This window comes from Bos grunniens, chromosome 28 (assembly GCF_055505025.1).
Source record: "Bos grunniens cultivar Pamir isolate PY7600 chromosome 28, Bosgru_T2T1.0, whole genome shotgun sequence".
In the NCBI taxonomy this organism is placed as follows: domain Eukaryota; kingdom Metazoa; phylum Chordata; class Mammalia; order Artiodactyla; family Bovidae; genus Bos; species Bos grunniens.
This window is the reverse complement of record NC_141192.1, coordinates 6,347,535-6,375,406: the sequence shown is the minus strand read 5'-3', so window position 1 is coordinate 6,375,406 and position 27,872 is coordinate 6,347,535.

Below are 27,872 nucleotides of genomic sequence, written 5' to 3'. Positions count from 1 at the left end.
GCTGTATTCCACAACCTGACTCAGTATGCATATATATGTAAGAAGTTCATGGCATTTTATATTTTTGTCTATTTCATTTAAACAAGTGGTGGCTGCCATCTATTGAATTGAATAGTCTGTTCTTTTAATAGGTTACAATTGGATTTTGAAAACCACCGCTTTATCTCCCTGCAAGACACCACTTTTCCAGGCTCAAATCTAGGTGTCATGGGAGACACTTCAGTCACCTGTACTACCCTCCACAGCCCATCAGTCAGATTATTTCTGGTCTACTTCTAAATACCCTCACCCAATTTCCACTGTTAGTATTGTTTAGATAAGTGGTTTGCAACACAGGGACAAGGGATCCCTGAGGCTCTCTAAGATCCTTTCCTGGGGTCCACAGGGTCAAAAACACTTTCATGTTTTTATAACAACACTCAGATGTTATTTTTATTTCTCTTTTTTAATCCTTTCACAAGTGTACAGTGAAATTTTCCAGAGGTTACCTAATGAGTGATGGCATCGATTGTTCTAATGCTTAATCTTTTCAGTTTTAATTTCCAGTATGTTAAACATTATATGTGTTTAACACATGGAACAATATATGTGACCTTCCTAATTAAAAATTCAATAAGTTTTAAGATTGCAATGGGGTCTTGAGACCAAGGAGCTTAAGAATCCTTGGTTTAGACCTCTGATTCTGTATCTCATTACCATTATTAATAACAGGATATGGTGGCCTAGGGCATTCCTCAACAAACACTTTTCCTGGATTATTTGGTCTCCCACTTCAGCAGTAGAATTTCCTTTCTCACTATTCAGAGCAGTGTCTGAAATGTGGCTTCCAGAGCTCCAGTGTTAACTCTGCCCTTGATCCTCAGCCTCTTGGACCAACTTTAGAATATAGGTACTTTATCTTTTATGCCTCTGAACATTGGCGTGCACTACTGCTTAGCCACTGGACCCTGTGACATGATAGGAAATATATATTTGGTCTCTTCCCAGGCAATGCAGAGCTCCTAAAACCATTTTAATTTCCTGAGTAATAAAGATAATAAGAGCTTATTACACAGAACGTCTGAATCCCATGGAATTTCCTGAGTGATGGGGGAATCTTTTGCTCCAATCAGGACTTTTGGTGGGCTCCTGGATGGCTTCATGGTGGGGATGGGTCATTAGAAGTACCAAAACTTTCTAAAACTTTCAGCTCCACCTCCATCCTTTAAGGGAGGAGAGAGGCCAGAGATAGTGTTAGTCATTGATCATGCCTGCATGATGAAACCTCCATAAGTATTCTTGAACTCTGAGGTATAGAGAGCTTCTGGATTGGTGAATGTGTTTATGTATCAGCATGGTGGCACATCCCAACTCTAGGGGAACAGACGCTTCTGTGCTCAAGATCCTTCCAAATCTCTTCATCTGGCTTTTCATTTGCATTCATTATAATAGTCTTTGTAATAAACAAGTAATGTAAGTAAAATGTTTCCCTGAGCTCTGTAAGTCATTATAGCAGATTATCAAGTCTGAGGAGACGGTTATAGGAACTCTTGATCTATAGCAAGTCAGACCAAAGTGTGGATACCATAGGCACCTGATACTTGTGACTAGCATCTGCAATGTAGGGAGTCTTGGGGGACAGAGACCTTAACTTATGGGATATGCACTAACTCTGCGTAGGCAGTCTTAAATTTTAGGATATCCAGTTGATGTCTACAGAGAATTGGAGAATGGCTTGGTGTGAAAAATCCAAACATTTGGTGTCAGAAGAATAAGAAGAAGAACAGTTTTTTTTCAGACACCTTTGCTCTTCTATGAGTACTCATGACCTAGTCATCTTATCTCATCCTCTGGCTTTAAACATTATTTGTATGCACGTGTGCTCATTCGTGTCTGACTGTTTGCAAGCCCATGGACTGTAGCCAACCAGTCTCCTCTAGCCATGGAATTCCCTAGGCAAGAGTACTAGAGTGGGTTGCCATTTCCTTCTCCAGGGGGAAACACTATTTACAGTCTGACAGTCGATACATTTTCGTCTTAAATTCTGATCCCTCTTCTGAACTCCAGGTTTGAATGCTGTGTCTAGCTACCTGTTGCTCATCTCTGTTTGGATATCTAACATGTAACTCAAAATTAACATTTCCAAAATTTGGCTTCTAATCTCTTCCATAGTTTCTTCCTCCTCAAACTTCTTTATCTCAATGAAAAACTGTTCCATTCTTGAAGCTCAGGCCCAAATCCTTGAATTTCTCATTAACTCATCTCCTTGCTAATATACCCAACTCATTGCCAAATTTTGCTGGCTTATTCCATCAATGCAGCAACATTTCCCATGGCTTTTACTTACCTCAACTAGTGCTACCTTCCTCTTTTGTCTGAGCTTTTTAAGGGTCAGCTGATGGATTTCTGAGTTTTTAACTTTACTTCTTGACATTTGAATCTCCATGCAGCTGATAGGTGTCCCTGTGAATTTTCTGGGAAAAACTTATCCTATTTTTAGTGGTCTGTGCTTCTGAAAAGATTTCTCCAGGGCCACCTCCACTTTCCTTTGGAAACCTGGACCTCCAGGTTCTGTGTGGGATAAATTTATATTAAGCACTCATTTCCAGGTAGGCTGGTTCCTGGTACTTCTTCAAGCACCTGATCTCAACCCTACCAAATATTTCTTATTAAAGCCACATTATAGGGATGATGCACATCTTGGAGGAGTCTAGGCACTTGGTGCTAGGTATCCTTATTTTTAATTTCAGGATAACCTTGGCAGGATCAGTCAGTCGTGCCTACTAAGTCAACGTCATAGTGAAGGGGTTCGGTTCTCTGGAATGGAGATTGGCTCCAAAACTCAAAAGAATTCATGTGATTCTAGTACGGGGACTTCTGGTATACCTAGAAATTATCCATGTGCTCCATCGCCTGAACTTCTTCATCTGATTCAGAGCCAAGAGGCCTCTCCAGTTTTGTTTTACTATGAGGCTAAATGAGTGGCTCTCAATATATGGTGATATGTCTAATTAGACTAAGAGGCAGATGAGGCAGTGAATCAAAACTTATTAGTGAGGCCACAGAAATAAGACTCAACTTAAAAATGGTGAGAAAGAAAAGGAGAAAGGCATGTCAGTAATTCTGTAAGAGATGGGTGACTAAGTATAACACCAAGATGGGATGTCAAACCTAGGGAGAAGGGTGCGATAAAACAGGGACCCAGCTGAAGAAGAAAGAAATAAAGGCATGGGTCTCAAAATAATAGCCCAGGTACAAATTACAATGGTGTCAGTATCCAGAGTGACTTAAATGTAAAACCCTCAAACCCTAATAATCTACCTAATTACAATTTCAGGGTACAGGTAGATGGGGACCAGGGCTTGCAGCTGCCAGATTCCTTGTTTTAGATGTCAGTCTTAGGCAGGCAGCCTGGAGGACAGGAGCCAAGAAAGAAAATGCCTCTTATTCTCTTGCTCTATGTCAGGTCTGATGTTCAGTGCTGCACAAGCATTTTCTTATTGATTCTTTAACAGCCTGTTAGGGAGGAATTATTATCCCTATTTTAAAGGTGGGGAAATTGAGATTCAGTGACATCAATCAAATCATTTAGAGCCTGTGAACTGTAGATTCAGGGTTTACACCACCCATTTCTGACTCCACAGTCCATGCTCCTAATGATAGTGCTCCAGTCTCAAGCTCCAGTCCTGAGGCTAGAGGAGCAATCCATATCTAAGTAATCAGACAGCGATCAGCTTGAGGGTAGAGATGAGCTGCTTTCATGTGTGTGGCATTAGCATCTGGCACACTACCTTGCTGATGCTAAGTGCAAATGCATTGAACTAAACTGGACTAATCTCAAGTTATCTTTCAAATAATTAAAGAAACACACATGAGAGTAATTTGAGCTTCTGATGATTTGAGAATGGTTAATGGAGGTTTGTATACCCATTTTTATCAGTAATTTTTTTTTTCAATGAACCTTGACTTTCCACTATTATCCTGCATCTGATGCTTCATATATCTTAAACCTTCAACCCCTCAGCAATACAACTCAAACAGACAGGCTTACTTTCTGATCTTGGAAAATCACCAGCCTTGTTTTCACTATAACTAATATTTCCTTGAGCATCAAAGTCCATTGTCATGGCAACTACTCCATAGAAACATGCCCCTCCTGCCAGGCTCTGTGTCCTTAAAGGCACAACAGGACTTGAAAACAGCCATGGTTGGATGTGGGAAAGCTCCTCTTTGTTACATGAGCCAGAGTTTATTGGTGCCAGAGCCTGTCCCTGCATTTTAATGTTGGAAGGTCATCCACAAGGCATTCCTCCCCTATCTTAGAGGAAAAGAAGCAGTCCTATCGAATCTCAGCATTAAAGAGGATGCTTCATGTTGTTAAAAAGCACACAAGTGATCCACACAAAATAGTGTCTGAGCCTCAACTCAAGGGTCAATGGAAACCACATAACTATGTATTTCATTGGGTTTCTGTGGGGATATGTAGTCCCATGCACTGTGCCATCTATGAGAAGCTATTGAATTGTGATTTCTGCTTTGGGCTCTGAAGATAGCCAAGGACTTTGCACCAATGTCTGAGTGCCCAGGACATCTGTGATGCCCTCTGGAATGGCAAAAGTGAGGAAGGCATTCAGATCATATTCCCCACCACAGTCATATTCATCCGTGGAAGACTGATATCTCTTTCTTACCGAGAAGAATTTGAGGGTAAATTGGTTTCTTTTCCTTGAGGTCTCTACATTGTTTTCCTAACCCACAGACTCTCCTTATGCATAAATAAGGCCTTTTTCTCCAAAAGCCAAGTCTTTATACTTGTGGTTCTCAAAGTATGATCCATGGATCAACAGCATCAACAGTATGTGGAAATTTGTTAGACATGGAGATTTTCAGTTCCCATCCCAGATCTGTTGAACCAGTGAGCTGTGTGCTACCAAACATGTGCTCAGTTGCTCGGTCATGTCCAACTCTTTGTGATCCTTAGTGGACTGTAGCCCTCCAGGCTCCTCTGTCTGTGGCATTTCTGAGGCAAAGATGATGGAGTGATTTGCCATTTCCTTCTCCAAGGGAATCTTCCTCACCAAGGGATTGAACCTGCATCTCCTGCATTGGCAGGCAGATTCTTTACTACTGTGCCCGTGTTTTACCAAGCCCTCCAGGTAATTCTAATGCACCTTAAGATTTTAAAACCACTATTTTGAGCTCTGAAAGAAGCTTAGTTTGATGTATAGGGGACTTGACAATAAAGAGGGAGGCTGACAGTTTATTTTTGCATCAAATATCTTTTCACCCAGTTTCATCAGATCCAGGGTTCAAACTTTCTTCAGCTGTCCAGAGTGTGCAGACTGAGCCATCACTCTTGATACTCCATCATTTTTTTATGATTCTATGAGAAATATATTCTTATCACTGTAGATGAACTCTGATATCTCCCTACCTTATTGACAGGTCCTTGACGGAAGCTAAAGATAAGGAACCAGTCTTTGACGCAGGATGTGGGAAATTAGTCTAGACATGGGGGCAGGAGTCAAAGCAACCACATAGAGCTGAGGAGGAAAAATGGTCCAGTTTGGGTTGGAATGAATTTCTTTGCTGGAAGACAGAGGGTGAATGCACATTTTGAGTCAGTGTGAGGTTGGTTCTGAAGTAGGTAGCTGCTCCCACCCAGGATTGGGAGAAGTAATGCTGCCAACGCTGGGTGGTCTGGGCTCCTGAAGCAGAGAGATCCATGGCCAGTGGGCATGGGAAGAAGCATTCCCAACAATGCAGACTCAGGGAGGGCAGCAAGGAAGTTGGGCAGAGGTGGCTGTCATAGGAGGTTGTAGGCAGCAGCGGCAGGGGTGAAAGTGATGAGGCAGGCAGTGAACGGTTTTTATAAACAGCATTGATAAGCAGGTAGGACTGAGTTTGCCTTGGCTGCCTCTGCTGAAGGCTGTCTCAAGGAGCATCCACCACGCCTCTTGCCTCCTTAATTGTTCTGTTAGGAGTAGGAGGGGGATGAGTGGGGTCAGGGGAATGGGATGTCTCTCTGTAGAGGAAAGAAAGGAGGTATCAGTATCCCAGCAGACACAATGGATGCACCAGTACTCTAGTGAAGAAGATGAACTATTCATTCCATCAACATGAATTCCATAGCGACCATGTCCTCAGCAACACGTCTTTCCAGGGCCCCGGAACCGAGGGTTTGGAATTTCTCTTTGTCATTCTAATGTGCCTGTCTTTCTTCCCCACTCTCTCCTGACTCAGGAGTCAGGTCTTATTAGTGTTTGTAGATTGTTGTACTATGAGCTACTTCATGTCGAGCTGAGGTTTCCGTAGAAACGAATAGAGACCTTGCTTTCTGAGGCTTGCTGAGAGTATTTCTGGCAATTTATCAGGAGTGGCAGTATGTTCTTTTGGGCAAGGTGTTTGCACTCCTTGGAGGAAAAACATAATAAACAAAACATTATCCTAGAACAGAACCGTTCCATTTTAGTTTCCCGTCTTTTTTTTCCCCTGCTCTCTACTACGTGTGGCTCTGCCAACTCACCTCCAAGTGCTTCTTGGGCATCTCCAGCTGAGGTTCTTTAGATTCTAGTTATTCTCCATCCAGTTCTGGTGCTGTCTAACCTCCTCTGACCACGGTCCAGAGGGTGTGTAAGAAGGAAGAAGTGGGATGAAGAGTATCATTGAGGGCATTCATTACAACCAAGCCAGGGAATGGAAGGCCGTGGGATCAAATAAGGCAGTTGATTGTGCTTTTGAAAATTTATTAGTTTGAGGTCAAAGTTGCAAATGCGATGTGTGCTACAAAACCTTGGGGGAAGTTTGAATTCTGATCAGAATATCTAGGCGGTGGTCATGATCGCGATGTGAAAATAACTGGATTTGACAAGCAAAGGGAAGCTCAAAAGGTAATCAAAATTCCATAATGACTGTGTTGGAAGGACTTAAAGAGGGGAAACTAAATTAGAATTGGGATCAGCAATAGCATTATAACCATGAGTTAATACAGACAGGTCTGAAGTCAGCAGATATTCCAAATTGCTTTGGCCTTTATGCTCAACCCCTTTGTCCCTATGGACAGACTTTGAACAGCAGATGTTTTTTTATGTATGGATGGTGCCATGTGGTGATAATCCATAACCTGTTTCATTTTTAGATTCATTTATGGTTTCTATTTGTGACACAAGCAGAGCTAGATAGTGCTGAGATTCTTTCCCACCCCTTTATTTAATATGTGGGGTTTATGCAAGCTTACTGTTTGTTTAAATCTCTAATGTCTGGATGCTGGGTGTTGTGAAGGATATGTCTGGATCTGAGTACTACCCTTGGCAGGAACACCCAGATACATGAAGAATTCATCATGTGGACTTTTTTTCTAGAACTGATGGGCCGCTTCCTTAGGTTACAAGGGACTCCAGGAGGTTATTATCATTTCACAAAACCCCTCCCCAGGACCCCATTTCACAATCAGAGGTGAGTGCTGCTTTTTTTTTTTTTTTTTTCCTTTCTCCATTCATCTCATCTGATTATGACCCTGCTCCATATTGTGGAATGTGTATTATTTTGGGGGTTTAAGGAAGTAAGCCATGATGAGATTTTAAAAAAGATCAGACAATGTAAAGAGGCAACTTAATTATTATAATTTGTGAAAATAGTTTTTCATGTAGGCTTGAGATGTTTCCATTGCCTTATTGACTATAGCTGTGTTTTCAGAGGGTACCGTACGATCAATGAAACTATCCACAAATATGGGAACCAATCAGTTCAGTGTCCTCCTTAGGTTATCCTAGGCACTCCTGGACCGGCAGCTAATCCAGAGTCTGCATGTTATTGATACTGCAATAAAGATGACAATAAAGAAAGCGAGGCTAACTTTATATGCATTCCATTTTCCCAAGAGAATGGTGAGCATGGTGATTTTAATGCCAGGATGCATCTTCTTTGTCTAACTGTAGAGGTGGGTATATGTCCTGTGCCCTTAAATCTGAATGGCCTGTGACTGCTTCAACCAAGAGGGTACGGCAGAAGGCATTCTGTGTGACTTCCAAGGTTAGTTCATGAAGGCCATTCAGCTTCCGCCTTATTTTCTGTAATATTCACTCTTGGGATTCTGAGCTCCAGGTAATAATTCCAACTACCCAGCTACAGGGAGGCCTGGCATGCTGCAGTCCATGGGGTTGCAAGGAGTCAGACATGACAGGGCAGCTGAATAACAACCCTTAGACTGCTGTGAGGGAGGGCTTACATGTAGGTGCTCTATTTGATCCAACTTTCTGGACTGATGAGTGAAGAGTCTCCAGATGATACCAGCTCAGCTGTTTGAATCAGCCTCACCCAGCAGAGTCTTTGAGCCAGGGCCCCAGACCTTGTGGAGCAGAGACCAGCAGGCCATTCCTGCTCTGCCTGATCCAGATATCTGGCCCACAGAATCTGAGGGCATAACGAGATCATTATTGTCTCAGGCCACTAAGTTTTAGGGTAGGCAGTAGTAGATCATTAGAACAGTGGGTTTTGCTGAAGTTTGTACAACATGAATAGTTGTATAGTGTTATTAATAATATACAGTACAATTCTTGTTCCATATTTGGGACAGTATCTCAGAGTAAGTTACTTGGAGTGGATGAGTAAATAAATGATTTACTCATGAGTAACCATGTCTTCACTGAGAGGCAAGCACGCATCACTAAGGGATTATATTCCCAAGGAATTATCAGGTAGGGAACCAGTCACCAGAATAGTAACTGGCCAACTGGTCTGTCCCTGGGAGAACCATGTACCTGCTAACATTAATAGCCTTCTTGGAGATCATCAAGCCATCCAACTCCCACTGTGCACCTCATGTTGACAGGATTACTTGGTATATTAGTGTCCCTTAGGAGAAGACAGAAGATTACATTTTATTAAGGAGGTTTAAATTAGTTACGTAAGTTGTAACAGTGTCTATGACTACTGTAGGGTGAGAAAACCTGGTCCCAAATATTTGGTGACTTAATGCAAAAGCATACATTTAGCTCACATGTCTAGGTCTAGGGACATGAAAGAAAGGTAGAGAGGACTCCAGAACTGCACTAGTAGCTTGAAGAGGAGCCCCAGCAGGACTGGTATGGAAGGTTGCCATGCTGCCAATGTTCAGATTTATGGTGGGACACTTTGTATCATTGCTCCAGCCACTAAGACAGAGCAGTATAGCTGCTGGATGGCACCACTGATGCCTGAGCCAGGAGTGCAAAAAGATGCTGGAAGGTGGAACCATGGCTGTCTGCTCCTGTAATCAGAAATGGAAGCTGGAAGAGTCTTCTCTGAAATGGCAACCCACTCCAGTACTCTTGCCTGGAGAATCCCAGGGACAGAGGACCCTGGTAGACTACAGTCCATGGGGTTGGTCACAAAGAGTCAGACACAACTGAGCGACTTCACTTCACTTCACTTCACCTCCTTTCTAATCTCCTGCCACTGCCTCTCATTGGCCAAAGCTAATAGGAAAATAGTTTGCAAAGGATTTGGGGGAATGTAGTATGCAGGTTCCCAGTTCTAGACTCACAGAATAGATGAGGGATGCTACTGGAGCTGAGGAACAATAGGTACCTAATTGACACAGCTGGAAATCTCGATTCCTAAAATCTTCAAGAAAAGCCTCCAATAGATGCCCATCAGCAGATGAATGGATAAGAAAGCTGTGGTACATATACACAATGGAGTATTACTCAGCCATGAAAAAGAATACATTTGAATCAGTTCTAATGAGATGGATGAAACTGGAACTTTTATACAGAGTGAAGTAAGCCAGAAAGAAAAACACCAATACAGTATACTAATGCATATATATGGAATTTAGAAAGATGGTAACAATAACCCTGTGTACGAGACAGCAGAAGAGACACTGATGTATAGATCAGTCTTATGGACTCTGTGGGAGAGGGAGAGGGTGGGGAGATTTGGGAGAATAGCATTGAAACATGTATAATATCATGTATGAAACGAGTCGCCAGTCCAGGTTCGATGCACGGTACTGGATGCTTGGGGCTGGTGCACTGGGACGACCCAGAGGGAGGGTAGGGGAGGGAGGAGGGAGGAGGGTTCAGGATGGGGAACGCGGGTATACCTGTGGCGGATTCATTTCGATATTTGGCAAAACTAATACAATATTGTAAATTTTAAAAATAAAATAAAATTAAAAAAAAAAAAGAAAAGCCTCCAAAATACTGTCCACGTATCACAATAAATTAGGACCCCTCTTTTGGTTGAAAATGAAAAGAATCTGAACCCAAACTAACTTAAGCAAGAAGTAAAATCTTGGCTTATAAACAAAGGATCAAAAAAATAGCTAGATTTAGGTATAGGTTTAAATGATGTCATCAGGATCTGTCCTCCATCTCTTACTGCTTTTCTTTGATTTCCATTCTTTGGCAGTATCTCCCAGTATGGTACCAAGATTTCTCCCAATAGTTTTAGAAGAGTAACTTTATTTTTTTTATTGGCAGTTTAGTTGACTTACAATATTGTGTTAGTTTTAGGTGTGCAGCAAAGTGATTTGGATATAAATTTCAGATTATTTTCCATTATAGGGTATTCCAAGATATTAAATATAATTCCTTGTGTTATATAGTACGTCCTTGTTACTTATCTCTTTTATGTGTAATAGTGTGTACCTGTTAATCCCGTTCTCCTAATCATCCCTCCCCTGCTCCTTTCCCCTAGTATAGTAATTTTATAGCTGTAAAAATAACAAAATAGGGGTTCCTCCTCTTCCTTTCAGCTACTTCTCTCAATGTCCATGGGTCACCTCTGATTGGTTCTAATATAATCAGATTCTTCCAGGTTTAACTACAAAACCTGGCTGGAGTTCATGGCAATAAATCCAATTTGGATTCAATTCAAATGTACCTTATTTGCTTTACCTCCTAAGCATCCTGTAAGTGAGGCAAAAATCATATATGATGAGAATGAGGATGCAAGGGTGTGGATAAGGCTCATCGGTGACTTTGTTTTGCTCATAGGCAAGCTTAAAGTTTTAGCAACCCCTATGGAAGAGATGTTCACAAGGTCAGAAGACCACATGTCTTTTACTCATCCAGCTACTTCAACACCCAGAAAAGACTTTTATTGTGATCCAAGGCAATAACTATGTTATTCAGCAAGCAATGATCCAAGCATAATTTTAAAATCCTCAAATTCTTGCTATACTAGCCCTAAGCAACCCTTCTCTGTAGTAAATGACAGAGCTTAGGGAGTTTCTATTTATATCTACTTAGGGTCTTCCCATGGTTACCCCTGACTGTGGTTAATCACACCGTCTCCACCTCTGACTCTGGTATCCTAATTGCATGGATTACAGCCACATACCCATCCTTGGACGTGAAGTGAGGTGAGCCTAAGCCAATATGTATTCAAAGACAAGGGAAAGGATGATTTCATAAAGGAAAATACTAAGCACTCCTCAGAAGAAGAGAAGCTGGGTGCTTGAGAAGCAGAAGCAATATATGGCTATTAGAATGGTTTCCTTTTATTCAGGAGATCTTGAACATAAGTCTCCTTCTGCCTTCAACAACTCAGGTTCTGGAAAGGACAGGCCCTCAATACTCTCTCTCACTCTGACTTTTGTTTCTCAACAGCCAGCACTGCCCATTCTTTTTCAGCTGCCATATACTTTTTAAGGGTCATTGTCAATACACCCGTGAATGCCATGCCTACATCTCTGGCTATTGTTCCTCCACACTTGGCAGCTGTTCACTCTTCTTCAGCATGCACTGTCTTAGCGATGCTGTTCTGACTGTAAGGCAGCTTTTCCAGGTTGATTTCTTTTCTAGCAGGGTTCTGAATTCCTTCCAACTCCTATGTTTTCCAAGGTGTGATTCATTCTGTTTGTCTGCAGTTGGGGAGTTCCCTCTAGCCAAGAATTACTTTTTGTTTAATCATCCTTTCCAAATGTTTTTTTCTACAACCGCTTTAATGAACTGACAGATGGGTGCCTGATCTTCAGGAGATATAATGAAGATTTATTTTCTAAACTGTCAGGACAAGCCAAGGTTATCATACAAAAAAACAAACACACTGCAGATTGCACTCAATTCCACCAAAAATGTCAATTTCACTGGGTATGACTTTTCCCTCTGAATCATGTTGATAATGCAGATATATTTTCAGAGCTTATATCATCATGTTGATTACCTTGCTGATAAACACTAATTTTTTAGAAGACCAGAACTTTCATGAATTCCATAAATCTTATCACATCCAGGATAACATTTTAAAAATGTTAACTCAAAATGGATGATGGTTCTGGTCATTTGATTATTCTGTGTCCTTCAGAGAAGTGATCTTGGGCAACTTTAAGAAGAATGCCCAGATATACAGATCATCAATGGACACTGACTAAGCTTAGGTCCAGTTTATACTTGCCCACAGGCAATGCAACTTTGGGGAACAGAAATATTACTAAGCAACACCACACTAAGATGAACAAATAGAGCTGCCACAAAGAATTTCCAGTTTTCTAAAATCCAGCACAACCTGTTGCCCTTGCTAGTAAATAACATCTGAGCCACTTGACTTGCTAAAGGGGTCCATTCTCTTGCTCATATTTCAGTTTCCACCCCTGGTCCTCTGTTGAAGGATTGTTGCTTAGGAATTTGCTCTTAAGTTGAATCCACCTATATTCCTATAGTTTGATTCTTTCTCTTTTTAAAAAGCAGTAACAGGCAAATAGAATGCAAATTAATACCACAAAATAATTGGCCTCTCTTTGTCTGAAATCTACACAGAAGCTGCAATGTCACAACTCGGTGGCCAGCAATTCACGCTGAATGCTCTAGTGGGTGAATTGGCTCTGTACCCAGAGTGAACGATGCAAGCAAACCATAAAAAAATAAAATGTACTAAACCACCAACTGACATTATGGAAATAAGACAGTGGCTGGCCAAAACCCACAGTGTATCAATTAGTGGATCTTAGTATTTGGCAGTGAGAACTCTTGGTTCTGGAAGCAGAATGCTACATGTTTTATACAGTCATATAATAAATATTTCCCTCGTATTCAAAGAAGGCAAACACCTGCAGTATGTATTGGAAAACTCAGATTACAGTATTAAAGTTTGCTTCAACTCAGTTTGAAGCTTCCATCAGTTAAGCTTAGGTAACACAATGACTGCAATAATCACCTAATAGGTTGGCCCATTTCCTTTTCTCTCAGTTCTCTGTAGAAATTTCAAGGGCATAGTTTTTTTCCCCCATCTTGTGGAAGGGAAGATAAGTAATCTTGATTGCCTGATAATTTCAAATGAGATTTTGCAAGATGGTTGAATTTCGGTGTGGTCCTCAGGGAAGATGTAAGCGAAAGCTTTTGAATCTGTCAGTTCTCTCAGAATTGAGAGCTTCAGAGAAGGAAGTTCACAGGAGCTAGACTCAGAAGCTAGACCCTGTGGAATCTTGGAGATAATGTGTGCTTGGACCAGCCTGACAAGGATCAAAACTCTGGCTTTGCTGTTTATTAGTTCATTGACTTTGGGGATATACCTTATCCTTTGTGAATTTCAGTTTCCTCTTTTGGAAAATTAAGAGGTTACTTGCAGAAGAAAATTATTGTAAGAATAAAGAATAACAGATGTAAATAACCTAGTCTTCTGCTTGGCATACAGAAGACTCAGTCATGTCTGACTCTTTTGTGATCCCATGGACAGTAGCCCACCAGGCTCCTCTGTCCATGGGATTCTCCTGTCAAGAATACTGGAGTGAGTTGTCATTTCTTTCTCCAGGAGATCTTCCAGACCCAGGGATTGAACTGGGGTCTCCTGCATTACAGGCAGGTTCTTTACCACTGTCATACAGTAGGTGACCTTAAATAGTGTTCATGACAGTAGTGGTAAACTTGTGTTTACCAGTGGCTGGTTGTCTGCTCAGGCAAGTAAAAATGGTACTCCAGAGAGGCATTTTTTGTCCATAAATTCAGGATAAAGATTTCTGGATACTCCTTGATATGCATCAGGGAGAGTTTTGTTTTATTATTATTTTTAAATTGAATACACCATGACTTTCATCCTTGACTACCTTGACAGACAGATTATCATATTCCCCACTTGGCCTTTAGAAGATTACTGTATCTTCCTGAGCCTCAGTTCCTCTGTTGTAGAATGGACATGGTATTCCTGTTTTTTTATGAGTGCTGTATAGATTAAAGATGATAATATGCATAAGACACTTTGCATAGTACCTGGACCTTTGTAAAATAAGTCTGATGACTCACAAATAAATCAATATTTGCTCCTTCTCTTCCTTCACTTTCAAGGGTAAGTTTTCTTGATATTTGCTCCAAACCCCAAGGAAAACCCTATGTGGGCATACACACTTTCTCCTAAGTGACCAGGTCACTGTCTTTTCACAGCTCTGCCCACTTGCCCTGTTAATATGTTTCAAGGAAGAGAAATAAGACTGAAAATTAAGTCAGGGATGTTTTTACCACCCAAATTGCAAACATCTGTTGGATCATAGAAAAAGCAAGAGAGTTCCAGAAAAACATCTACTTCTGCTTTATTGATTATGCCAAATCCTTTGATTGTGTAGATCACAACAAACTGGAAAATTCTTAAAGAGATGGGAATACCAGACCACCTTACCTGCTTCCTGAGACATCTGTATGCAGGTCAAGAAGCAACAATTAGAACTGGATATGGAACAACAGACTTGTTCCAAATTGGGAAAGGAGTACATCAAGGCTGTATATTGTCACCTAACTTAATGCAGAGTACATCATGAGAAATGCTGGGCTGGAAGAAGCACAAGCTGGAATCAAGATTGCCAGGAGAAATATCAATAACCTCAGATATGCAGATGACACCACCCTTATGGCAGAAAGTGAAGAAGAACTAAAGAGCCTCTTAGTGAAAGTGAAAGAGGAGAGTAAAAAATTTGGCTTAAAGCTCAACATTCAGAAAACGAAGATCATGGCATCTGCTCCCATCACTTCATGGCAAATAGATGGGGGAACAATGAAAACAGTGAGAGACTTTATTTTGGGGGGCTCCAAAATCACTGCAGATGGTGACTGCAGCCATAAAATCAAAAGACACTTGCTCCTTGGAAGAAAAGCTATGACCAACCTAGACAGCATACTAAAAAGCAGAGACATTACTTTCTGACAAACGTTGGTCTAGTCAAATCTATGGTTTTTCCAGTAGTCATGTATGGATGTGAGAGTTGGACTATTAAGAAAGCTGAGCACTGAAGAGTTGATGCTTTTGAACTGTGGTTTTGGATAAGACTCTTGAGAATCCCTGGGACTGCAAGGAGATCAAACCAGCCAATCCTAAAGGAAATCAGTCCTGAATATTCATTGAAAGGACTGATGCTGAAGATGAAACTGAAATACTTTGGCCACCTGATGTGAAGGATGGACTCATTAGAAAAGACCCTGATACTGGGAAAGAATGAAGGCAGGAGGAGAAGGGGATGACAGAGGATAAGACGGTTGGATGGCATCACCAACTTGATGGACATGAGTCTGAGCAAGTTCTGGGGGTTGGTGATGGACAGGGAAGCCTAGTGTGCTGCAGTCCATGGGGTCACAAAGAGTTGGACACAACTGAGCGATAGAAGTGAACTAGCATTGTTAGTTGATGATACATTCCTTGACTTGGCTTTGATAAGAGCTTGAGAATTTTATTTATATTTTTAGCCAGTGAAAACACTTTACATCCTTAAGGGTAAGAAATGGGGAAGATGGGGGAAAAAAGAATTCAATGATAACTCTGGTGTATCAGTTGTAGGCTTTCCAGTCCATGCTACAAATGTGCAAGGCACCTTAGAGTTCACTCTTGTGTTCATTTTCTGTTGCTAGTGATAACATACTGCCACAAATTTGTAATGGTTAGTTGAGTTAGTTTCTGGAGACTTTAGGGAAGAATCTGTGTCCTTGTGGGGCTTTGTCTATGGCTCAGTGGGTGAAGAATCTGCCTTCAGTCCAGGAGACACAGGAGATGTGAGTTCCATCCCTGTGTTGAAAGATCCCCTGGAGAAGGAAAGGGCAACCCACTCCAGTATTCTTTATTGGTAAGTCCCATGAAAGAGGAGCCTGGTGGGCTATGGTCCAAAGGATTGCAAAGAGTCGGACATGACTCACCACAGGAACACGCACACACAGCGTGTCCTCCTTCATTTGGGTTGTTGGCAGAATTCAATACTTCACAGTTGCAGGATCCAAGCCCTATTTTCTTCCTGCTTGTAAACTGAGGGCCATCCTCACTCAGAGGGTAGTGTGCTCCTTGCCTTGTGGCCTTCCTCCTTCTCAAAAGTCAGCACCTCTTTCTCACATAGCTACTTTCTGACTCTCCCTCTTTCCCCCTTCCTTTAACATTTCTGAGGTCTTGGGAGATTAGATTTGGCACACCCAGATCAGACAGGATAATCTTTTTTTTATCTCAAGGTCCTTTCTGTAATCATAGGCAAAGTCCCTTTCCCCTGTAAGGTGACATATTCACAGGTTCCAGGCATTAGGGCTTGGATGTCTTTGAGGCTCCATGATTCTACTGAGCACATATCTGGACAGACCTGGGCAGGTAGGGAGAAAAAAATGAAAATAAATCTGAGATTTATTCATTTCACTACAAGTGACTTGAGTGTTCATGGCAAAAGAAACCACAACTAATGAATCAGTACATTTAACAGATAAAGATTTTTAAAACAGAAAAGAAAAAAAAATTTTTTTTCTAGGTTGCAGTTACAGGTCCTGCTAACTGCAGTTTAAATTGCACTTTAAGGAATTTTTGACAGATTGGTAAATTACAACCTACACATCCTTAATTAATTTTGTCACATCTCCAATTCTTTCAGATTGCCTCAGTTCATTTCCTTATACATTTTGCTAGTAGCTCTGGGTTTGGTTGGTCTCCCAAGAAAACTGAGGCAAATCAGAAAGAATGGCAGACACACACGTGTGTGTATGTGTGAGAGAGAGAGAGAGACAGACAGAGAGAGAGAGAAATTTATGCTCTGCTCTTTGGCTAAATTTGTAAAGGCATAGAAGATAGAATGGATTATGTTAACATAGAAGAATTACATGGAACAATAATTTGGACAATATCCAAATAATAATAAGTAATAATAAGAAAGAATACTAAGGGGCTACAGGTCAAGTGGCAATTAGAATCCAAAATCCAAAAACTTACTCTTACGAGCATTTTTTCAGGTGAAAATGGGCTTAACAAAAGCTTCTATGGGACAGGCTAGGAGACCAAAAGAGGCTGACTGGGAGAGGGCAACACTCAAAGAGCTTTTCTCATGCACACTGGGAGCTTTATAAAAATATTGGGGAGGGAGGAGCTAAGATGGAGGAGGAGTAGGACCGGGAGAACACTTTCTCCCCCACAAATTCATCAAAAGAACATTTAAACGCTGAGTAAATTCCACAAAACAACTTCTGAATGCCAGCAGAGGACATCAGGCACCCAGAAAAGCAGCCCAAGTCTTCGAAAGGAGGTAGGAAAAAATATAAAAGGCAAAAAAAGAGACAAAAGAGGGAGGGACGGAGTTCCATCCCTGGAAGGGAGTCTTAAAAAGAGAAGTTTCCAAACACCAGGAAACCTTCTCACTGCCGAATCTGTGCTGAGCCTTGGAAGCACATAGGGCAACATAACAGGGAGGAAAAATAAATAAACAATTAAAACCTACAGATTGCGAGTCCTATGGTAACTCCCCCAGCGGAGAAGCAGTGCAGACGCCTGCACACGCCGCTAGCAAGTGGGGGCTAGGCAGGGAGGCGCGGCACGGGCTGCATTGCTTAGAGTAAGGATCTGGCCTGAATACCCCGAGCGCTATCTGAGCGAAATAATTTGGGCTAGCAAACCAGACTGTGGGATATCTACCACGTGAAAAGCCAGCCCTAACCTAAGACACCACCAGGCCCGCCCACGGAACAAAAGACTGAACAGAGATAGCCGGCTGCAGACCATCCCCCTCCAGTGACAGGCAGCCAGAGCCGGAAGGGGGCAATCGCAGCCCCAGACAGACATTATCTATAAAACTGTAAGCAGGCTTCTTTGCTAATTAAGACTTCTTGGGGGTCTGGACGGTCAACATCTGCCTGAGAAGGTGCGCCGGTTGTACACCTAGATAACCAAGCCGCGGGGAGGCGATAAGTTGCAGCAATCGCGCTGGCCGAACACCTCATCACATGAGCTGCTCAGACCTGGGAAGGGCACAAAGCGCAGGCCCAACCGAGTCTGGGCCTCTGAGGACTACCCGAGTGCCTGAACCTGAACAGCTTAGACCTGGGAGGTGCAGGCAGCCCAGGGCCGGCCACGGATGGTTCCCGGTGGAGCAACCTAGAGCTTGAGCAGTGTGGGCAGGGAGGCTACACACACCGTGAGCTAGGGCAGACCCAGTGTGGCTGAGGCACTGCGAGCACACGCCAGTGTTATTTGTTTGCAGCGCCCTCCCTCCCCACAGCGCGACTGAACAAGTGAGCCTAAAAAAAAAAAAAAAGTGTCCTCCACCGTCCCCTTTGTGTCAGGGCGGAAACCAGACACTGAAGAGGCCAGCAAACAGAAGAAGCTATAACAGAGGGAACCGCCTTGGAAGCTACAGGCAATAGATTAAAACCCTGTGGTTAGTACCGACTACATAGGAAGGGGCCTATAGATATTGAGAAATATAAGTCGGACCAAGGAACTAGCCAAAAATGAACTGAACCCACAATACTCACAACAAAACCAGAAAAAGTCCTAGATATATTTTTACTATTTTTATGATCATTCTTTGTTTTTTTTTAATTTTTTAAAAAAATTTAAAATCCTCTATTATTCCTTTAATTTTCACTTTTATAACCTAATACTTTGCAAAAAAAAAAAAAAAAACCCTTTTTTTTAAAGCAAACTTCATATATATATTTTTTATAATTTTTTTGACCTTTTTTTTTTTTCTTCTTTTCTTTAACATTGTATTTTTGAAATTCCAAATTCTACTCTAGATTTTTAATTTTAGCTTTTTGGTATTTGTTATCAATTTTGTACCTATAGATTTTTAAAATAATTTCTGTGACTTTTTTTTTCTCCGTTTCTTTCTCTTCTTCTTTTATATAACACTGTATATCTGAAATTCCAAACTCTACTCTAGATTTTTAATTTATGCTTTTTGGTATTTGTTGTCAATTTTGTACCTGTATTTTCTTTATGATTTTTGCGACTTTGTTTGGTTTTTTTTTTCCTCTCTTTCTTTTCTTCTTCTTTTTTTTTAACATTGTATTTTTGAAACTCCAAACTCTACTCTAGATTTTTAACTTTTGCTTTTTGGTATTAGTTATCAGTTTTGTACCTATATTTTCTTTATAATTTTTGCGACCTTGTTTGTTTTTGTTTATTTGTTTTTTCTCTCTTTCTTTTCCTTCTTCTTTTCTTTAACATTGTATTTTGGAAATTCCAAACTCTACTCTAGATTTTTAATTTTTGCTTTTATGTATTTGTTACCAATTTTGTACCTTTAAGAACCCAATCTTCAGTACCCATTTTTCACTAGGGAGTGAGATTACTGGCTTGACTGCTCTCTCTCCCTTTGACTCTCTTTTTTCTCCACCAGGTCGCCTGTGTCTCCTTCCTAACCCCTCTCTACTCTACCCAACTCTGTGAATTTCTGTGTGTTCCAGACGGTGGAGAACACTTAGGGAACTGATTACTGGCTGGATCTGTCTCCCTCCTTTTCATTCCCCCCTTTTATCCTCCTGGCCACCTCTGTCTCCTTCCTCCTTCTTCTCTTTTCTGTATAACTCTGTGAACATCTCTGAGCGGCACAGTTGTGGAGCACACATAAGGAAGTGATTACTGGCTAGCCCACCCTCTCCTCTATTGTTTCCACCTCATCTCATTCGGGTCACCTCTAACTCCCTCCTCCCTCTTCTCTTCTCCATGTAATGCTGTGAACCTCTCTGGGTGACCCTCACGGTAGAGAAACTTTTCATCTTTAATGTAGATGTTTTATCAGTGGTGCTGTATAGAAGGAGAGGTTTTGAAACTACTGTAAAAATAAGACTGATAACTGGAAGCAGGAGGCTTAAGTCCAAACCCTGACTCCAGGGAACTCCTGACTCCAAGGAACATTAATTGACAGAAGCTCATCAAACGCCTCCATACCTACACTGAAACCAAGCACCACACAAGGGCCAACAAGTTCCAGGGCAAGACATACCAAGCAAATTCTCCAGAAACAAAGGAACACAGCCCTGAGCTCCAAGATACAGGCTGCCCAAAGTCACCCCAAAACCATAGACATGTCATAACTCATTACTGGATGTTTCATTGCACTCCAGAGAGAAGAAATACAGCTCCACCCACCAGAACACCGACACAAGCTTTCCTAACCAAGAAACCTTGACAAGCCACCTGTACAAACCCACACATGCCACAATAAAGAGAACTCCACAAACTGCCAGAATACAGAAAGGACACCCCAAACTCAGCAATTTAAACAAAGTGAAGAGACAGAGGAATATCCAGCAGGTAAAGGAACAGGATAAATGCCCACCAAACCAAACAAAAGAGGAAGAGATAGGGAATTTACCTGATAAAGAATTCCAAATAATGATAGTGAAATTGATCCAAAATCTTAAAATCAAAATGGATTCACAGATAAATAGCCTGGAGACAAGGATTGAGAAGATGCAAGAAAGGTTTAACAAGGACCTAGAAGAAATAAAAAAGAGTCAATATATAATGAATAATGCAATAAATGAAATTAAAAACACTCTGGAGGCAACAAATAGTAGAATATCCGAGGCAGAAGATAGGATTAGTGAATTAGAGGATAGAATGGTAGAAATAAATGATTCAGAGAGGATAAAAGAAAAACGAATTAAAAGAAATGAGGACAATCTCAGAGACCTCCAGGACAATATTAAACGCTACAACATTCGAATCATAGGGGTCCCAGAAGAAGAAGACAAAAAGAAAGACCATGAGAAAATACTTGAGGAGATAATAGTTGAAAACTTCCCTAAAATGGGAAAGGAAATAATCACCCAAGTCCAAGAAACCCAGAGAGTCCCAAACAGGATAAACCCAAGGTGAAACACCCCAAGACACATATTAATCAAATTAACAAAGATCAAACACAAAGAACAAATATTAAAAGCAGCAAGGGAAAAACAACAAATAACACACAAGGGAATTCCCATAAGGATAACAGCTGATCTTTCAATAGAAACTCTTCAAGCCAGGAGGGAATGGCAAGACATACTTAAAATGACGAAAGAAAATAACCTACAGCCCAGATTATTGTACCCAGCAAGGATCTCATTCAAATATGAAGGAGAAATCAAAAGCTTTACAGACAAGCAAAAACTGAGAGAATCCAGCACCACCAAACCAGCTCTCCAACAAATACTAAAGGATATTCTCTAGACAGGAAACACAAAAATGGTGTATAAATTCGAACCCAAAACAATAAAGTAAATGGCAATGGGATCATACTTATCAGTAATTACCTTAAATGTAAATGGGTTGAATGCCCCAACCAAAAGACAAAGACTGGCTGAATGGATACAAAAACAAGACCCCTACATATGTTGTCTACAAGAGACCCACCTCAAAACAGGGGACACATACAGACTGAAAGTGAAGGGCTGGAAAAAGATTTTCCATGCAAATGGGGACCAAAAGAAAGCAGGAGTAGCAACACTCATATCAGATAAAATAGACTTTAAAACAAAGGCTGTGAAAAGAGACAAAGATGATCATTACATAATGATCAAAGGATCAATCCAAGAAGAAGATATAACAATTATAAATATATATGCACCCAACACGGGAGTGCCGCCATATGTAAGACAAATGCTAACAAGTATGAAAGGAGAAATTAACAATAACACAATAATACAATAACACAACACAAAATAACAATAACACAATAATAGTGGAGACTTTAATACCCCACTTACACCTATGGATAGATCAACTAAACAGAAAATTATCAAGGAAACACAAACTTTAAACGATACAATAGACCGGTTAGACCTAATTGATATCTATAGGACATTTCATCCCAAAACAATGAATTACACCTTTTTCTCAAGCGCACGTGGAACCTTCTCCAGGATAGATCACATCCTGGGCCATAAATCTAGCCTTGGTAAATTCAAAAAAATTGAAATCATTCCAAACATCTTTTCTGACCACAATGCAGTAAGATTAGATCTCAATTACAGGAGAAAAACTATTAAAAATTCCAACATATGGAGGCTGAACAACACACTGCTGAATAACCAACAAATCACAGAAGAAATCAAAAAAGAAATCAAAATCTGTATAGAAATGAATGAAAATGAAAATACAACAACCCAAAACCTGTGGGACACTGTAAAAGCAGTCCTAAGGGGAAAGTTCATAGCAATACAGGCATACCTCAAGAAACATGAAAAAAGTCAAATAAATAATCTAACTCTACACCTAAAGCAACTAGAAAAGGAAGAAATGAAGAACCCCAGGGTTAGTAGAAGGAAAGCAATCTTAAAAATTAGGGCAGAAATAAATGCAAAAGAAACAAAAGAGACCATAGCAAAAATCAACAAAGCCAAAAGCTGGTTCTTTGAAAGGATAAATAAAATTGACAAACCATTAGCCAAACTCATCAAGAAACAAAGGGAGAAAAATCAAATCAATAAAATTAGAAATGAAAATGGAGAGATCACAACAGACAACACAGAAATACAAAGGATCATGAGACTACTATCAACAATTATATGCCAATAAAATGGACAATGTGGAAGAAATGGACAAATTCTTAGAAAAGTACAACTTTCCAAAACTGGACCAGGAAGAAATAGAAAATCTTAACAGACCCATTACAAGCACGGAAATTGAAACTGTAATCAGAAATCTTCCAGCAAACAAAAGCCCGGGTCCAGACGGCTTCACAGCTGAATTCTACAAAAAATTTAGAGAGGAGCTAACACCTATCCTACTCAAACTCTTCCAGAAAACTGCAGAGGAAGGTAAACTTCCGAACTATGAGGCCACCATCACCCTAATACCAAAACCTGACAAAGATGCCACACAAAAAAAGAAAACTACAGGCCAATATCACTGATGAACATAGATGCAAAAATCCTTAACAAAATTCTAGCAGTCAGAATCCAACAACACATTAAAAAGATCATACCCCATGACCAAGTGGGCTTTATTCCAGGGATGCAAGGATTCTTCAATATCCGCAAATCAATCAATGTAATACACCACATTAACAAATTGAAAAATAAAAACTATATGATTATCTCAATAGATGCAAAGAAAGCCTTTGACAAAATTCAACATCCATTTATGATAAAAACTCTCCAGAAAGCAGGAATAGAAGGAACATACCTCAACATAATAAAAGCTATATACGACAAACCCACAGCAAACATTATCCTCAATGGTGAAAAATTGAAAGCATTTCCTCTAAAGTCAGGAACAAGACAAGGGTGCCCACTTTCACCATTACTATTCAACATAGTTTTGGAAGTTTTGGCCACAGCAATCAGAGCAGAAAAAGAAATAAAAGGAATCCAAATTGGAAAAGAAGAAGTAAAACTCTCACTATTTGCAGATGACATGATCCTCTACATAGAAAACCCTAAAGACTCCACCATAAAATTACTAGAACTAATCAATGATTATAGTAAAGTTGCAGGATATAAAATCAACACACAGAAATCCCTTGCATTCCTATACACTAACAATGAGAAAACAAAAAGAGAAATTAAGGAAACAATTCCATTCACCATTGCAATGAAAAGAATAAAATACTTAGGAATATATCTACCTAAAGAAACTAAAGATCTATATATAGAAAACTATAAAACACTGGTGAAAGAAATCAAAGAGGACACTAATAGATGGAGAAATATACCATATTCATGGATTGGAAGAATCAATATAGTGAAAATGAGTATACTACACTAAGCAATCTATAGATTCAATGCAATCCCTATCAAGCTACCAACGGTATTCTTCACAGAGCTTCACAGAACAAATAATTTCACAATTTGTATGGAAATCCAAAAAACCTCAAATAGCCAAAGCGATCTTGAGAAAGAAGAATGGAACTGGAGGAATCAACCTGCCTGACTTCAGGCTCTACTACAAAGCCACAGTTATCAAGACAGTATGGTACTGGCACAAAGACAGAAATATAGATCAATAGAACAAAATAGAAAGCCCAGAGATAAATCCACGCACATATGGACACCTTATCTTTGACAAAGGAGGCAAGAATATACAATGGATTAAAGACAATCTCTTTAACAAGTGGTGCTGGGAAAACTGGTCAACCACTTGTAAAAGAATGAAACTAGAACACTTTCTAACACCATACACAAAAATAAACTCAAAATGGATTAAAGATCTAAATATAAAACCAGAAACTATAAAACTCCTAGAGGAGAACATAGGCAAAACACTCTCCGACATACATCACAGCAGGATCCTCTATGACCCACCTCCCAGAATATTGGAAATAAAAGCAAAAATAAACAAATGGGACCTAATTAAACCTAAAAGCTTCTGTACAACGAAGGAAACTACAAGCAAGGTGAAAAGACAGCCTTAAGAATGGGAGAAAATAATAGCAAATGAAGCAACTGACAAACAACTAATCTCAAAAATATACAAGCAACTCCTACAGCTCAATTCCAGAAAAATAAATGACCCAATCAAAAAATGGGCCAAAGAACTAAATAGACATTTCTCCAAGGAAGACATACAGATGGCTAACAAACACATGAAAAGGTGCTCAACATCACTCATTATCAGAGAAATGCAAATCAAAACCACTATGAGGTACCATTTCACACCAGTCAGAATGGCTGCGATCCAAAAGTCTACAAGCAATAAATGCTGGAGAGGGTGTGAAGAAAAGGAAACCTTCTTACACTGTTGGTGGGAATGCAAACTAGTACAGCCGCTATGGAGAACAGTGTGGAGATTCCTTAAAAACCTGTAAATAGAACTGCCTTATGATCCAGCAATCCCACTGCTGGGCGTACACACTGAGGAAACCAGAAGGGAAAGAGACACGTGTACCCCAATGTTCATCGCAGCACTGTTTATAATAGCCAGGACATGGAAGCAACCTAGATGTCCATCAGCAGATGAATGGATAAGAAAGCTGTGGTACATATACACAATGGAGTATTACTCAGCCATTAAAGAGAATACATTTGAATCAGTTCTAATGAGGTGAAAGAGTTCACTTATACAGAGTGAAGTAAGCCAGAAAGAAAAACACCAATACAGTATACTAACGCATATATATGGAATTTAGAAAGATGGTAACAATAACCCTGTTTACGAGACAGCAGAAGAGACACTGATGTATAGATCAGTCTTATGGACTCTGTGAGAGAGGGAGAGGGTGGGAAGATTTGGGATAACAGCATTGAAACATGTATAATATCATGTATGAAATGAGTTGCCAGTCTAGGTTCAATGCACGATACTGGATGCTTGGGGCTGGTGCACTGGGACGACCCAGAGGGATGGTATGGGGAGGGAGGAGGGAGGAGGGTTCAGGATGGGGAACACATGTATTCCTGTGGCGGATTCATTTTGATATTTGGCAAAACTAATACAATATTGTAAAGTTTAAAAATAAAATAAAAATTAAAAAAGAATATTGGTACTGGGGTCCCCACTGCAGAGATTCTGATTTAATTGATCTGAGGGTTTTGTTGTTCTTTGTTTTTACAACTTCACAGGTGGTTCTAATATTCAATCAGGGTTGATGATAATTCTAAAAATCCTCATGACCAGCCATCACAACAGAGGGCTGTCTGTACATATATAGGTACAGTCTGAATCACTTTGCTGTGTACCTGAAACAACAGAGCACTGTTAATCAACTGTAGTATAAAATAAAAAGTTAAAAAAATAAAACACACACACACACAGAGGGCTCTCAGGGCAGGGATACAGCATCAGAGGTAACTGAGACTGGCGTTCCAGGGTGCAGCCATCTCCTGACTGAGTCCTTCTGTATTCCCACATCTCTGCTTTCTTGCCTGTCCAGTCAGATGGAAGTTCATGACTTTGGCCAAAGCTGGTACTGGAGTTCCCCTCATTCATTCTAGAAGGAAAAACAAACTCCCCTTCCTTCTTTCTCACTGTAATTCAGACTACTCTAAGTGTATCATTATACGAATGAGTATAAAGGGGGAGAATAGCTCTAAATATGGTGGTGGTAAAGGTGGTTCTCAAGTGCCTCACTTCTTTCCCTTTTGGGGATCCAATCTGGCTTCCCAGTGGGAAGTCATTCCATTTAAGTCACCTAGTTCCTCCAGGGTCTGAAGCTCTTTTGTCCCTTTTCTTTACCACATGGTCATTCTGTGGCACTGTTTCTTCTTGCTCCAGTTGTAGGGGCTAACCTTTGCCCCCAGATGTGGAGAGAAATTGGTTTCTCGTGTCTTACTAATGTGATCATCAGTGATGTCACACATTCTTCTCTAGAGCTGCTCCTGGCGCAGATGGTAATGAGACCCTTTAAAAAAAAACAACAGTCTTCATATTGTAATTCTCTTGTTTCTTTTCTTATTTCAGGTGTTTTCATCTTTCTTCCTTGTTATCTATAGAACTTGGTCACAAGTTCTGTTGGCTTTAAGAGCAGAGTTGACATGGAACCCTGTATATCCAACATGCAGGTTCAGCATCCCCTGCTTGAGCTAGGTGGGATGTTTCTATTCTGATACCCTTTCTCCTCTGTAGGTTACACAGTAGGAGATAACTTTTGAGATGGAAACACTTTTGTTCCCTGTGGTGTTCCCAACAGTCTACAGTCTACACCCCATAGCCTTAACAGGTGAGAGACAAATTCCATGCATTTCAACATGCAAGGAGTTAAGGGGAGGGCCTACCAGAGGTGCATTCAAGCTGGGAAGTGTAGATATCACAAGTAAGCAATGTTCTGTTCCCAGCAGCAGAGTCTGAAAAAAGTTAGGTGACAGTGATCCTGGGAATTAGAACATTTCCTTAGAGTTCACTGTCTTCTGAGTGTCTCTCAAGTGACAGTTAATAGTAACAAACTTTGGATGATGAGTACCCTGAATCCCCCATCTTAGATCTATGGCCAGGATGAGATTCAGATACCCATGCCAATATTTGTATCTGGCATTTCTTTTCTTTACTGAATGACTTCATTTTTTCCAACCCTCAGTGCCATGTGCAAGGAGGCAATGAAGACTACAGTTTCCATAATCTCTGATTACAGTATCTTTTGAATTTCAGCCCTTATTGACAACACCTCACTTACAGGCACCACATTTCTGCAAAGCACTGGCAATATCATTTTACTTTAGCTACAGTTTTGCTTCACTGTTTTCTTAGAATAGGCATTTTTACCTCAATATTAAAAAATACCTGTCTGGGTGAAGAAAAATTGGATCAGTGTTCAGTCTGTTTTACAGAGCACCATTTTCTGGTGGAAAAAGTTGGTTTGTTTCCCAGTTTTTGGTTGTACTCAGGTCTCTGACTCAAACAACAAATAGTGGAGAAGGCACTCCATTTCTTTCTTTGGTTTTTTTTTTTTTTTTTTAATGCAATATTGTCTTGCTTTTATTTATTTATTTTTAAAAATTTTATTGGAGTATCATTGCTTAACAGCGTTGTGTTAGTTTCTGCTGTACAATGAAGTGAATCAGCCATACATGTACACATATCCCCTCTTTTTTGGGTTTCCTCCCCATTTGTCACCTTCCTTCCCATTTAGGTCACCACAGAGCATTGAGTAGAGTTCCCTGTGTGATACAGTAGGTTCTCATTAGTGATCTATTTTATACACAGTGGTGTATATATGTCACTCCCAATCTTTCAATCCATCCCACCCTCTCCCCCTACCTCTTTTGTATTTAATCACATTAAAGTGGAGCTTCTTTTGATGAAAACCTTAGTAGGATTTTCCTAAGTCA